This window comes from Staurois parvus, unplaced genomic scaffold (assembly GCF_062004578.1).
Source record: "Staurois parvus isolate SC_StPar_1 unplaced genomic scaffold, SC_StPar_1.0 ptg000828l, whole genome shotgun sequence".
NCBI classification, from domain to species: Eukaryota; Metazoa; Chordata; class Amphibia; order Anura; family Ranidae; genus Staurois; species Staurois parvus.
In genome coordinates, this window is record NW_028318624.1 from 496,626 (window position 1) to 508,816 (window position 12,191).

The following is a 12,191-nucleotide window of genomic DNA, read 5'->3' on the forward strand; positions in this document are numbered from 1 at the left end:
TGGGAGGAATCGTGCCACATCATTGGTATCACTGGCAGGAATAGTGCCCCATCATTGGTATCAGTGGGGGGAATAGTGCCCCATCTTTGGTGTCAGTGGGAGGAATCGTGCCCCATCATTGGTGTCAGTTGGAGGAATAGTGTCCCAACATTGGTGTCAGTGGGAGGAATAGTGTCCCAACATTGGTATCAGTGGGAGGAATAGTGTTCCAACATTGTTGTCAGTGGGAGGAATAGTGTCCCATCATTGATGTCAGTGGGAGGAATAGTGCCCCATCACTGGTGTCAGTGGGAGGAATAGTGTCCCAACATTGGTGTCAGTGGGAGGAATAGTGCCCCATCATTGGTGTCAGTAGGAGGAATAGTGCCCCGTCATTGCTGTCAGTGGGAGGAATAGTGCCGCATAATTGGTGTCAGTGGGAGGAATAGTGTCCCGTCATTGATGTCAGTGGGAGGAATAGTGCCCCATCATTGGTGTCAGTGGGAGGAATAGTGTCCCAACATAGGTGTCAGTGGGGGGTGAAATAGTGCCCCATAATTGGTGTCAGTGGGGGGGAATAGTGCCCCATCGTTGGTGTCAGTGGGAGGAATAATGCCCCATCATTGGTATCAGTGAAACCAATGATGGGGCACTATTCCTCCCACTGACACCAATTACACCTGTTCTAGTATGGTGCTGCTGCAGCCAGCATATGTGGTTGCAGCAGCACCTCTGGATGGCACACTTACCGGCCGCTCCTTCACTCGATTTTTGCGGGGCCGCTCGGCTCCGCCTCCTCGCCGGTGATTGGCCACCTGTGTGCCTTTACTGAGCTACAGTCCTGGTGGCCAATCACCAGTGAGGAGGCGGAGCTGAGCAGTCGTGCGAACATCCAGTGGCAGAAGCGACTGAAGGAGCAGCCGCGCTTCCTGGACCGGATCGTCGCGGGACTGGACCCAGGTAAGAGACAGCAGCCCCTGCCCACCCCTGTACTTAGTGTCCCTTCCGTTGGAAGGGGGGGCGGCGGCGGCGGCACCGCCCCGCCCCCCTAAAAAGTGTCAGCATGCCGTATACCGGCGTATAAGACGACCCCCGACTTTTGAGAAGATTTTCAAGGGGTAAAAAGTCATCTTATACGCCTGAAAATACGGTATATATATTGTAACGGGGTTAGCTTGGCAGTGGGTGTGTGTGACCCCCTGGATGGGTGCACAACACAAAAAAAGACAGGCACAGCACAACAACAGTGGAGGTGAAAAAAACAGAAAGGTGCAGTTTATTTACAATATGTACAAAAAATGTCAAACCAAAAAGAAACATCAAATTAAATCCTGGCCAACTTGGCTACTTACTGTACCAACAGCTTTCCTTAGCTACCCACTAGGTACAGCCTGATGCTATACCTAGTTGCTAGTAGTTGGAGGCTAGCCACACAGTCTTTTGTCTCCCTGCACACAGATAAGATGTTTGCTCCCCAGTCAGTTCAGGCACAGATCTGGTTCCAGGTTGGAGCAACTCCCTAAGCAAGCTGGGAAGTTTTATACGATCCTTAATGAGTCCATTACCTTCAGCTGGGCTCATTACCTCAGTGCTGAAGGACTCAGCACTTCCCTCTAGTGGAACAAATCCCCATAAAGTTTGAACCTTGGACAAATGTATCGTCCATCCAGGACGCAACCAGGTGATTTCACCTGCCTACTGTCACATACCCCCCCCCCTCTTGCTTCAATCTTGGGGTTGTAACACCAGTAACCAGGCAGGCATGAACCCGGGATAAAGCATCCACATTTCCCATCTGAACTCCAGGGCGATGCTTTACCGTGAAGGTAAATTCTTGTAGGGCCAGGAACCACCTATTTACCCTTCTATTGGTCTCCTTATTTTGAGCCATCCATTTCAGGGGAGCGTGATCCATGATCAGGTCAAAATGTCTGCCTAGCAGATAGTACCGAAGGGAATCTAGGGCCCACTTTACCGCTAACAACTCCTTCTCAATCGTGGTGTAATTTGCCTCGTGAGATTTTAGCTTTCTGCGGAGGTAGATTACCGGGTGCTCCTCCCCCTTCCAAACCTGGGACAGCACTGCTCCTAAGCCAACATTGGATGCATCTGACTGGACAACAAAGTCTTTTGAGAAGTCTGGGGAGTATAGTACTGGCTGGCTACATAAGGCCCTTTTTAAAGACTGGAAGGCTGCTTCAGCCTCTGGGGACCACTTAACCATGACCGACTCCTTCCCTTTTGTCAGGTTGGTTAGGGGCACTGCCAGAAAAGCAAAATGGGGGATGAATCGCCGATAGTAGCCAGCAATTCCTAGAAAAGCCCGTACCTGCTTCTTGTTATTTGGGCGTGGCCAACTCTGTATCGCTTCAACTTTGTTAAATTGGGGTTTTATTACCCCTCTCCCAATAGTGTACCCAAGGTACCTGGCCTCTTCCTGTACAATCGTACACTTCTTTGGGTTGGCCGTAAACCCAGCTTTCCGTATTGAGTCTAGTACAGCCTGAACTTTTGGCAAATGTGAGGCCCAATCTGCGCTATGGACAATCACATCGTCCAGGTAAGCTGCAGCATACCTCTGATGGGGGCGAAGAATCTGATCCATTTTTCGCTGAAAGGTGGCTGGTGCATTCTGTAACCCGAACGGCATTCTTTTATACTGGAATGACCCTTCTGGGGTTACAAATGCAGTCTTCTCCTTTGCTGACTTAGCTAAGGGAATCTGCCAATAACCTTTTGTCAAATCGAGCGTTGTCATGTACCGGGCTGTTCCCTGTCGGTCGATTAGTTCATCTATCCTTGGCATGGGGTAGGTGTCAAATTTTGTAACTTTATTTAACTGTCAAAAGTTGTTACAAAATCGCCAGCTCCCATCTGGTTTGGGCACCAATACTATGGGGCTGGACCAGTCACTCTGGGACTCCTCTATCACCCCCAACTCCAGCATTCTCCGTACTTCCCTACGTATTGCCTCCCGCTGAGCCTCTGGGATTTTAATTTTACCCTTTCACCCGGTGGGGTGATAATGTCATGCTCCACCCCCGAGGTTTGTCCTGGCAGCTCAGAAAAAACGTCTGTGTTGCGGAGCACAAACACTTTAACTTCCTGTTTTTGAGTTGTAGACAGTGTGACTGCTATTCCAACCTCCGGAACCAAGCAGTCAGATGGCGCTGGTGACCCAGCCTCTGCAACTAGGGATTCCCGAACCCTCCAAGCCTTCAACAGATTAACGTGGTAGATCTGTTCAGGTTTTCGCCTTGCTGGTTGTCTGACCCTGTAATTCACCTCGCTCACTCTCTCAATTAAATCATAGGGGCCATGCCATTTGGCCAGGAATTTGCTTTCCACCGTAGGGATTAGCACTAGCACTCTTTCTCCCTCGGCAAATGACCTGGTCTGGGCCCCCCGATTATACACCCTCTGCTGTGCTAACTGTGCTTGGGCCAAATGTTCCTTTACGATAGGCATTATTTGGGCAATTCTATCTTGCATTTGGGCGACGTGCTCAATCACACTCCGGTGGGGAGACCTCTCACTTCCCCAAGTTTCTTTGGCAATATCTAACAGCCCCCTTGGGTGTCTCCCATAGAGCAACTCAAAAGGTGAAAACCCTGTAGAGGACTGGGGTACCTCCCGGATGGCAAACATTAAATAGGGTATTAAATAATCACAACCCTTTCCATCCTTATCTACCACCTTCTTTAACATTTGTTTCTGGGTTTTGTTGAACCTTTCCACCAACCCGTCGGTTTGGGGATGATACACAGAGGTGCGCAATTGTTTTACCTTGAACAGTTTGCACAGCTCTTTCATCACCCGGGACATAAAGGGGGTTCCCTGGTCCGTAAGCAGTTCCTTCGAAATACCCACTCGGCTGAAAATGAGAAATAGCTCCTTAGCTATCGTCTTGGCAGAGGTATTTCGGAGCAGAATCGCCTCTGGATAGCGGGTGGCATAGTCAAGTATGACCAACATGTACTGATGCCCCCTAGTGGACTTCACCAGCGGGCCTACCAGATCCATTGCAATCCTTTCAAAAGGGACCTCAATGAGGTACAAGTGGACTACGGAAATGGGGCATAGGGGCCGACTTCTGACACACACAGGGCAAGAGGAACAGTAATTTTCTATCTCCTTAATGACCCCAGGCCAATAGAAGCGCTGCAATACTCTTTCCCGTGTTTTCTCCGCCCCCAAATGACCCCCAAGGATCTGTCCATGGGCCAACTCCAACACCAACTTCCTGTAAGGTCTGGGCACCACCAGTTGCTCAATGATTTCTTCCGCACCTTGAGCGACGCGATAGAGTAGGTCCCTTTCCACAAGGAAGTAGGGATAAGCAGAAGTTTTCTCAGGGCTTACTAGTTCGCCGTCTAGTTTTACCACATTTTCCCGTGCTTTTATCAGTGTGGGGTCTTTCGACTGTTCGGTGGCAAAATTTTCCCTATGCAGCTCTAAGTCCGAAAACTCAACAGCCGGCAGGTTTTCATCTGAAGAGGCGGGCTCCTCCCCAGTTCCTTGGGTCTCACCGGCTAGTACCAACAAGGGGAACTTGGGAGAGACCTCACCACACTCAAACGATTTCTGGGATTCACCTTCCTGGTCTGCAGGGGAGGCAGTGGGGGGGTCAGGGCAATCCCAGAGTTCCCAGAATTTTGGAAAATCCCTCCCCACAATGGCATCATGTGGTAAGTGAGGCACCAATCCTACCTGATGAGACAGGTTACCTATGGGGGTCTCAAAAAACACGGTTGCCAAGGAATACTCCCTAGTGTCCCCATGCACACAAATAACAGCCACCTTTTTATACCCAGAGACCTCAGTAGGGACCATCTCCTCTCTTATCAAGGTTACCAGGCTACCTGAATCCAGCAACACAACAACATTATTTCCATTAACAGTCATTTTACACAAATGTTTCTCGGTGCCCGGGCTGGCAGTGCATACCACTGTCGCAAACAGCGACTGATGTCTGTCCCTCAGAAAGTCACACTGCATAGGCTCATCCACCACTGGGCAAATGGCTGCAATATGTCCCTCTTGCCGGCAGCGGTAACAAATAACCTTTTTCGCCACCTCTTGTGGCCTTGACCTTCCTGGCTGCTCTTGCCAGACATTGGGTAATACTCTCACCCTCTCACTCTCTCCACCCTCACCCCTTGGAATCATCTTACCCGCCACTGGGGATGGTCTGGTCTTAGGGTGGAAAGTCTGTGAGTCTCTGGAAGAGGAGGTCAGGTTCTCCGTAGCCAAGTATCTCTCCACTAGATCCACAAGCTTGTCTGCTGTCTCTGGGTCTCAGAGACCTTAGAAACCTATCCATAATGACCCGTTCCACAATTTTTGGGGCGGCCAAAGTCTCTGGCTGCAGCCACTTCCTGCTCAGGTGAATGAGATCATACATCTGTGACCTGGGACGTTTCCCAAGCCGAAAAGTCCAATTATGTACACGCTGAGCACGGACAGCAAGGGTAACACCCAATCGGGCCAAAATTTCCACTTTCAGCACATCATAGTCTTTGGCTTGGTCCGGCTCCAGGTCATAATAAGCTTTTTGCGCCTCCCCAGTTTATAATGGGGCCATCAATCCAGCCCACTGTTCTTTAGGCCACTTTTCCCTTTCAGCAGTCCTTTCAAATGTGGTTAGAAACACCTCAGGATCATCATCTCCAGTCATTTTTGGCAATAAACGGCCCACAAAATTTGATGGTGTTTTACCAGAATCATCACCAGCCTCAGTCTGCTGCCTCTGCTAGAGCTGCTTCAAGACAGCCTCAATTTGTTGCTGGTGTCTCTGGTCCTGCTGCACCAGCAATTCCCTATGGCGGGCCTCTGCTTGTTCCAAGGCTTTCTGCTGGGCTGCAATGCTCTGCTGGAAACTTGCATTTGCCTGTTGTTGATTGGCATTTGCCTGCTGTTGATTGGCATTCGCCAAAGCCAACTTTCTTATTATCTCCTCCATGCTGGCCTTTAGTTACCACGAACTGCCTGCAGTCCTCCACCATATGTAACGGGGTTCGCTCGGCAGCGGGTGTGTGTGACCCCCTGGATGGGTGCACAACACAAAAACACAGGCACAGCACAACAACAGTGGAGGTGAAAAACAAAAAGGTGCAGTTTATTTACAATATTTACAGAAAAACGTCAAACCAAAAAGAAACATCAAATCAAATCCTGGCCAACTTGGCTACTTACTGTATAAAATAGCTTCCCTAGCTATCCACTAGGTACAGCCTGATGCTATACCTAGTTGCTGGTAGTTGGAGGCTAACCACATAGGCTTCGGTCTGCCTGCACACAGATAGGATGTTGCTCCCCAGTCAGTTCAGGCACAGATCTGGTTCCAGGTTGGAGATATTTTATTATGTATTTGAGTCATACATATCCAACATACTTTTCTTATAAAAGTAAAAAACATAAATAAATACAAACATGAAACTCATGCACAAACAAAAGTCCAGAAACTCCTGAAAAGGAAAAACTTTAACAAAGACCGCCCTTTAGGCTCACTATATAGTAGTCCAAGGCCTATATTGGCCTATTACTTAAGTCCAAAAGGCCTTAATGGCCAGAGAAAGTTCATCCCTAAAAGGAGAAAAAAATCCATATATACATAGGCCTTTATGGCCAAAAACATTCCCATATCCAAGAACTTATATAGCACAGGATAGTCCCATGCAGTAGGCCTATTTGGCCAAAGAAAGGACATATGCAATTTCCAATCTCCCGCAATACTCGGCCTTTATGGCCTAAACTCACCATAGAAAGAGAACTTAACACATAAACAACAGTACAAACTTACCAGAAGGAAGGCCAAGAAACAGACCTTCAGCGTCGGGATCTTTCATAAAATGGAATATTTCTTGACAAAATCTAGGGGGGTGAAAAAGGAGGAAAATAGGGCCACCACCCGAGATCAGCAGACAGCAGCTACAGGCCTGATGTTCCTCCATGCCTCTATCCAGGCCTTCCTCTGCCACCTGCCTTTCTCAAGGCCCCGAACTTTCCCAACCTCACCAAGGATGTCACGCACCACCACCTGAATGGGGAGGACTTTTTTCCAAATAGAGACCTGACATCGTGCGTTCCATGTGTAATACCGGACTACACTAACTAAGAACAGGGTGTCCAAATCAAAATCCTGGCGGCTTTCAAATGCTCCATACACCCACTCTGCATAAGACATGCAATGGAAGAAAGAGACACCCAGAGCCCCACCCACCTCTCTGTACACTTCTACGTTAAAGGGGCACTGAAGCAGGAAATGGTCCATAGTTTCCACTTCACCCCCACACTCCGACCTCGGACAACCACGGTCATCCAGAAGACGGCACTTCAAGTTGCCCCTCAGGTAAAGTCTGCCATGAAAGGCGAGCCAGGCCAGGTCCCTAAACTTCAAGGGAATCCGTTCTAGATTTATCAAGCGTAAACCCTCCCTCATGATATGGCCTGGGCAATCCTTCAAGGCCAACGTCGCATGGAAAGCGGTCGCCACAATCCTCTCACCTAGGAGTCTCCTAGGGAGGGATCTGACTTCCTCCGCCGTCACATGCCACCGCCGGAGTAACTTCAGCCACAGGGCCACATAAGCCGGGAGCTTACCTTGCTTGACCCGCAGGCTTCTCACTGGCCCGCCACTCTCCCAACTGCTCAGAAAGGGCCTAATTTAGATCTGGAACAGTCCTACCCATGCAGGCGATCTCTCTGCTAACATACTACCAAGATTATGGTTCAGGAACATCAGAGAGAAGAATACTATCGGGTTGACCATACGTAGGCCACCCTCCCACCTAGATGAATAAGTTACATCCCTCCTAACAAGGTTCAGCCTGTTCCCCCATAACATCTGGAAGAAGCAGCTGTAGACCCTCGTATAGAGCGACTCTGGCAAGAGGCAGATGAAGCTGACATACAAAAATACAGGAAGCAGGAAAGTCTTGATCAGGTCAACCCTTTCCCTCAAGGAGAGCCGCCACCCCTTCCAGCATCTCACCTTGACCTCAGCATCAGACAGTTTGGCTTCCCAATTTAACTTGCCATAATCAGCAGGGCCAAAATTGATGCCTAAGATTTTCACACTCTGTTGAGGCACTGGGAAGGTGTCCAGAAGTGAGAAGCTCTCACCCTCCCTACCCATCCAAAGAACTTCACATTTGTCTCGATTGACCTTGGAGCCAGACACCTCAGCATACTGATCCATCTCCGAGACCACCTCCTGAGCCTCCTCAGTCCCAAGGATGAAGACAGAAATGTCGTCAGCGTAGGCAATGACCCTCAGGGGTGGATCACCAGCAGCACCCACCGGCACCCCACCCAACGCTCCATCATCTAGCCTCCTGACAAAGGGGTCGATAGCGAAGGCGTAGAGCAGAGGACTCAGCGGGCATCCCTGGCGCACCCCCGATCCAACCCCAAAGGGCCGCCTAACCCAACCATTCACCAACATGAAGCTCTCAGCCTCCCTGTATAACGTCTTCAACCCTCCAAACCGTACCGGTCCAGGAGACGCCAAAGGTATTCGTGATTGACCTGATCAAAGGCCTTTGCCTGGTCCACTGACAGCAAAAACTTTCCCCATCCTTCAGCCTTACACCATTCCAGAGCCTCCCGGACAGCTAACACTGCTGTGAAGGTGCTCCTGCCCTGGACCGAGCAATGCTGCTGACGAGAAAGCAAAACGCCTGCCACTGACGACAAGCGCCAGAACAAGATCTTGGCCAGAATCTTTCTATCGACATTGAGCACGCTAATCGGGCGCCAGTTCTCAATAGCCAAAGGATCCTTACCCTTTGACAGAAGGATAACTGCAGACTGTCTCATGGAGGGAGGGAGGGATCCCTCATCCAAACAGCAATTGTAAACCTCCGCAAGGCGAGGCGTCAAGCTGGACTTAAAGGTCTTAAAAAATTCAGCTGTTAAACCGTCTGGCCCAGGAGTCCTCTTAATGGCCAGACTGTCAATAGCTTTGGCCACCTCTTCTGCAGTAATTTCCCCAGTCAAACTTGCAGACGAGACGCTACCCTCCAGACCTGGTGTAGACCCTAAAAAGCTCAACATCCTTGTCCGGTCGAGGCGCCTCTCACTCAGCAAGTCCACATAAAAGGACCTAGAGACTTCCATAATCCCTGACCTGGATCTCGTCAGGGACCCCGTACCATCCCTCAGGGCAGAGACCGTCTTAACCGTTGCACCCCGTTTGGAGTTCTGGAAAGGGTCAAGTGAGTGGTGCTTCCCATAATCCCTCTCCGGAACCAAAGAGGCCCGCTGGTCATACTGGTACTCTCTGAGGAGAAGCTTAACCTCCGAGATTGCCCCAGAATCTCCACCGCTGGAAACAAGGCGGTCAAGCTTCCTCCGCAACCGTTGGTAGGCGTTATATTTGTTAAACTGCTTTCTCTTACCTATGGCCTTGAAAAACCTGCCGATCCGAACTTTAGTAAGCTCCCACCACTCCGACTTACTGTTGCAGAAATCCAGCACGGTCACCTGGGCCTGAAAGAACTCCTCGAAGGATTGTCGCACCTCCTCGTCTTTCAGCAGGGCCAAATTCAGCCTCCAGATGCCTTTCCCTCTCAGTGGCGTCTGAAATATTTAAAGTCACAGTAAGCATAAGGTGATCAGAAAACTCCACTGCCCGACACTCAGGTACCGAAAAGGCAGAGTCCTCCTTCAAGAAAAACCTATCTATCCTACTCTGACTTTTACCTCTCCTAAACGTGTAAACAGTGCTGTCTGGGCTGCTCTTAACCAAGGCATCCACCAGACCTGCTTCCCTGACTATAGCATTCAGAAAAACGCTGTCATATCCCAGCCTGTCATTGGAGCCTCTCCTGTCCTTGGGCCTAGTTACGGTGTTAAAATCACCTCCAAAGACTACCAGCCGGGACGTAAAAAGGAAAGGTTTAATCTTTGTGAAGAGGCATTTCCTATCCCACTTGGACTGCGGCCCATAAACATTAATCAGACGCAGTTCCTGCCCCCCCCACAAGGACATCCAGGATCAGACATCTTCCAATCTCCACCTCAATAACCCGCCGGCACGTTACCATGCCGGTAAAAAGAACCGCAACCCCGCTGTAAGGCTCAGCCGCAAGAGACCAGTAAGAGGGCCCACGCCTCCACTCCCACTTGGCCAGGTGTATATCCGCCAAGCTGAGCAACCTGGTCTCCTGCAAAAAGAAAATATCAGCATCCATACCACTGATCAAAAATAAGGCTGTTTCTTGTGCACTTACAGATTTCAGGCTGGCAACATTAATGGTTGCCACTTTCAACGGAGCGGGAACTGCCATTAAGGAGATTGAGAAAGGCGTTTCTTGACCTTTCTTCTGGACTTTCGAGCAGGATCCCTCACCCTCTTCAGGGACCCACCTCCCTCCTCATCCTCCATCGGGGACGTGGGGTCACTAGAAGCCCCCCTTCCTCCCCCGACAGAGCCCCAAACCGATTATCCTGGGCCAAGTCTTCCACCTCCAAGGAGGAGACTGACCCCGCCTCAGAAAGGACAGGCTGATTCCGCTTCCCCACAAGAGACCAACCCTCCTCCACCTGAACCCCATCCCGCTCCTCCCGAACAGGACCATGGGCCTTCCGAGGGACCCCCCACTCCGCCTGCGAGGGAGAAGGACCGGGGGAACAGGCACAACAGACCTAGATCCTAACTCGACCACCTCCGCCCCTTTGGCGGCCTCAACCAATTTCCTCCCTCTCCAGGGAAGGGGGACAGGTGCTACAAAAGGGACTGCAGGGGACTCTACTGGATCAGGCTCAGCAGGGGTAACTGAAATGGGCTGGGCCTCAGACGCCTCCCCTCCTGCCCCGGAAGACACTGCAGAAGCCACACCAGCCCTCTCCACCCCCAACTCAGCCTCCTCAGCATCCATCCGGTCCAGCTCTGCTGCCAACTCATCTACAGGCAAGTTGCGTAGAGCCTCAGGACATTGACTATAGGAGTGTCCTAAAACACCGCAGAGATTGCAACGAATCTGGTTGCAGTCCCTCGTCAAGTGACCGATTTCCTGGCATAGGGAACACCTAATAACAGGACAGGTGGTGGCGAAATGCCCCTTGCCACCACATCTGTGGCACACCCGAGGCTGACCCGGATAAAAAATGATCAGCCGGTCTTTCCCCAAGAAGGCAGAGGAGGGGACATGTTGCAGGAAGTGACCGACCACCCTCAAACGGACATGTGCCGTCCATCCTCCAGTCCAGATCTTTCTATCATCTAAAATTTTCTGAAGGGGTCCCAACACATCTCCATATCTCCTCAGCCAGACAACTATATCTGAGGCCGGAACAGACTCGTTCCGGACGAGAATTGTCACCTTTTTAATCACGTTCTGACGTGAAATAAGCTTTGGGGTGAGACCCGCCCACCTGGGGCTTTTGATGTAGGTGGCCTTGAATTTTTGCCAGAAAAGGTCGAGCTGATCTGCCCTTACAAAGGACAGGTCATACTCGCCCGTGCCCACTGGGGCAATGAAGGCAAAAATGTTGATCGCCCGGAATCCCATTTCTAGGACCCGGTCTATAACCTCTTTGCGGCTCAGAGGGGGACCCTCCCCGGTCCATTTTAATTGTACTACAATCCTGCGAACCTCAGATGTTGGCAGGTTCCCTGCCCTTGCTTGGAGTGGCCTAGCTGACTCCTGACCCCCTCTTAATGCCGCCGAATAACTCAAAGTGGGCCTGGTCATAGAGGTACCCACTGCAGAGGGACCTGAAACAAGAGGGACCACAGCCGGAGCAGCTGAGCCTGTAGAGCCAGCCCCAGATGAAACGGGCTCAGCAAAGGCCAAAGGCCGAGGGATTGGACCAGTAGAGGTGAGACTCCGCACCACAGACCCTGGGGAGACCTGAGCAATAGCAAGGGGACCAGGGGAACTAGGCACTGCACCAGGAGCAACCACCACCCCCAAGGGACTGGGACTAGGCAAGACCTGGACCGGAGCACTGACAGGGGCAGTAACACCAACCCCGGAACTTACAGAGGGAACCCCCACCACAGACCCTCCAGCACATGCATCCCCAGCCACCGCTACATTACCAGGCACATTACCACCCAATGCGTCAGAGTCCTGCACCATGTCCTTAACCGCCGGTTCTCCAGCTCTTGCCAGCAGGCTACTCTCCAGAGCGTTACTTCCTCCACTTCGCCATCAGACTCCTCCAAAGCATAGCGAAAGGCATCCGCCTGTAGTACCTGCCCT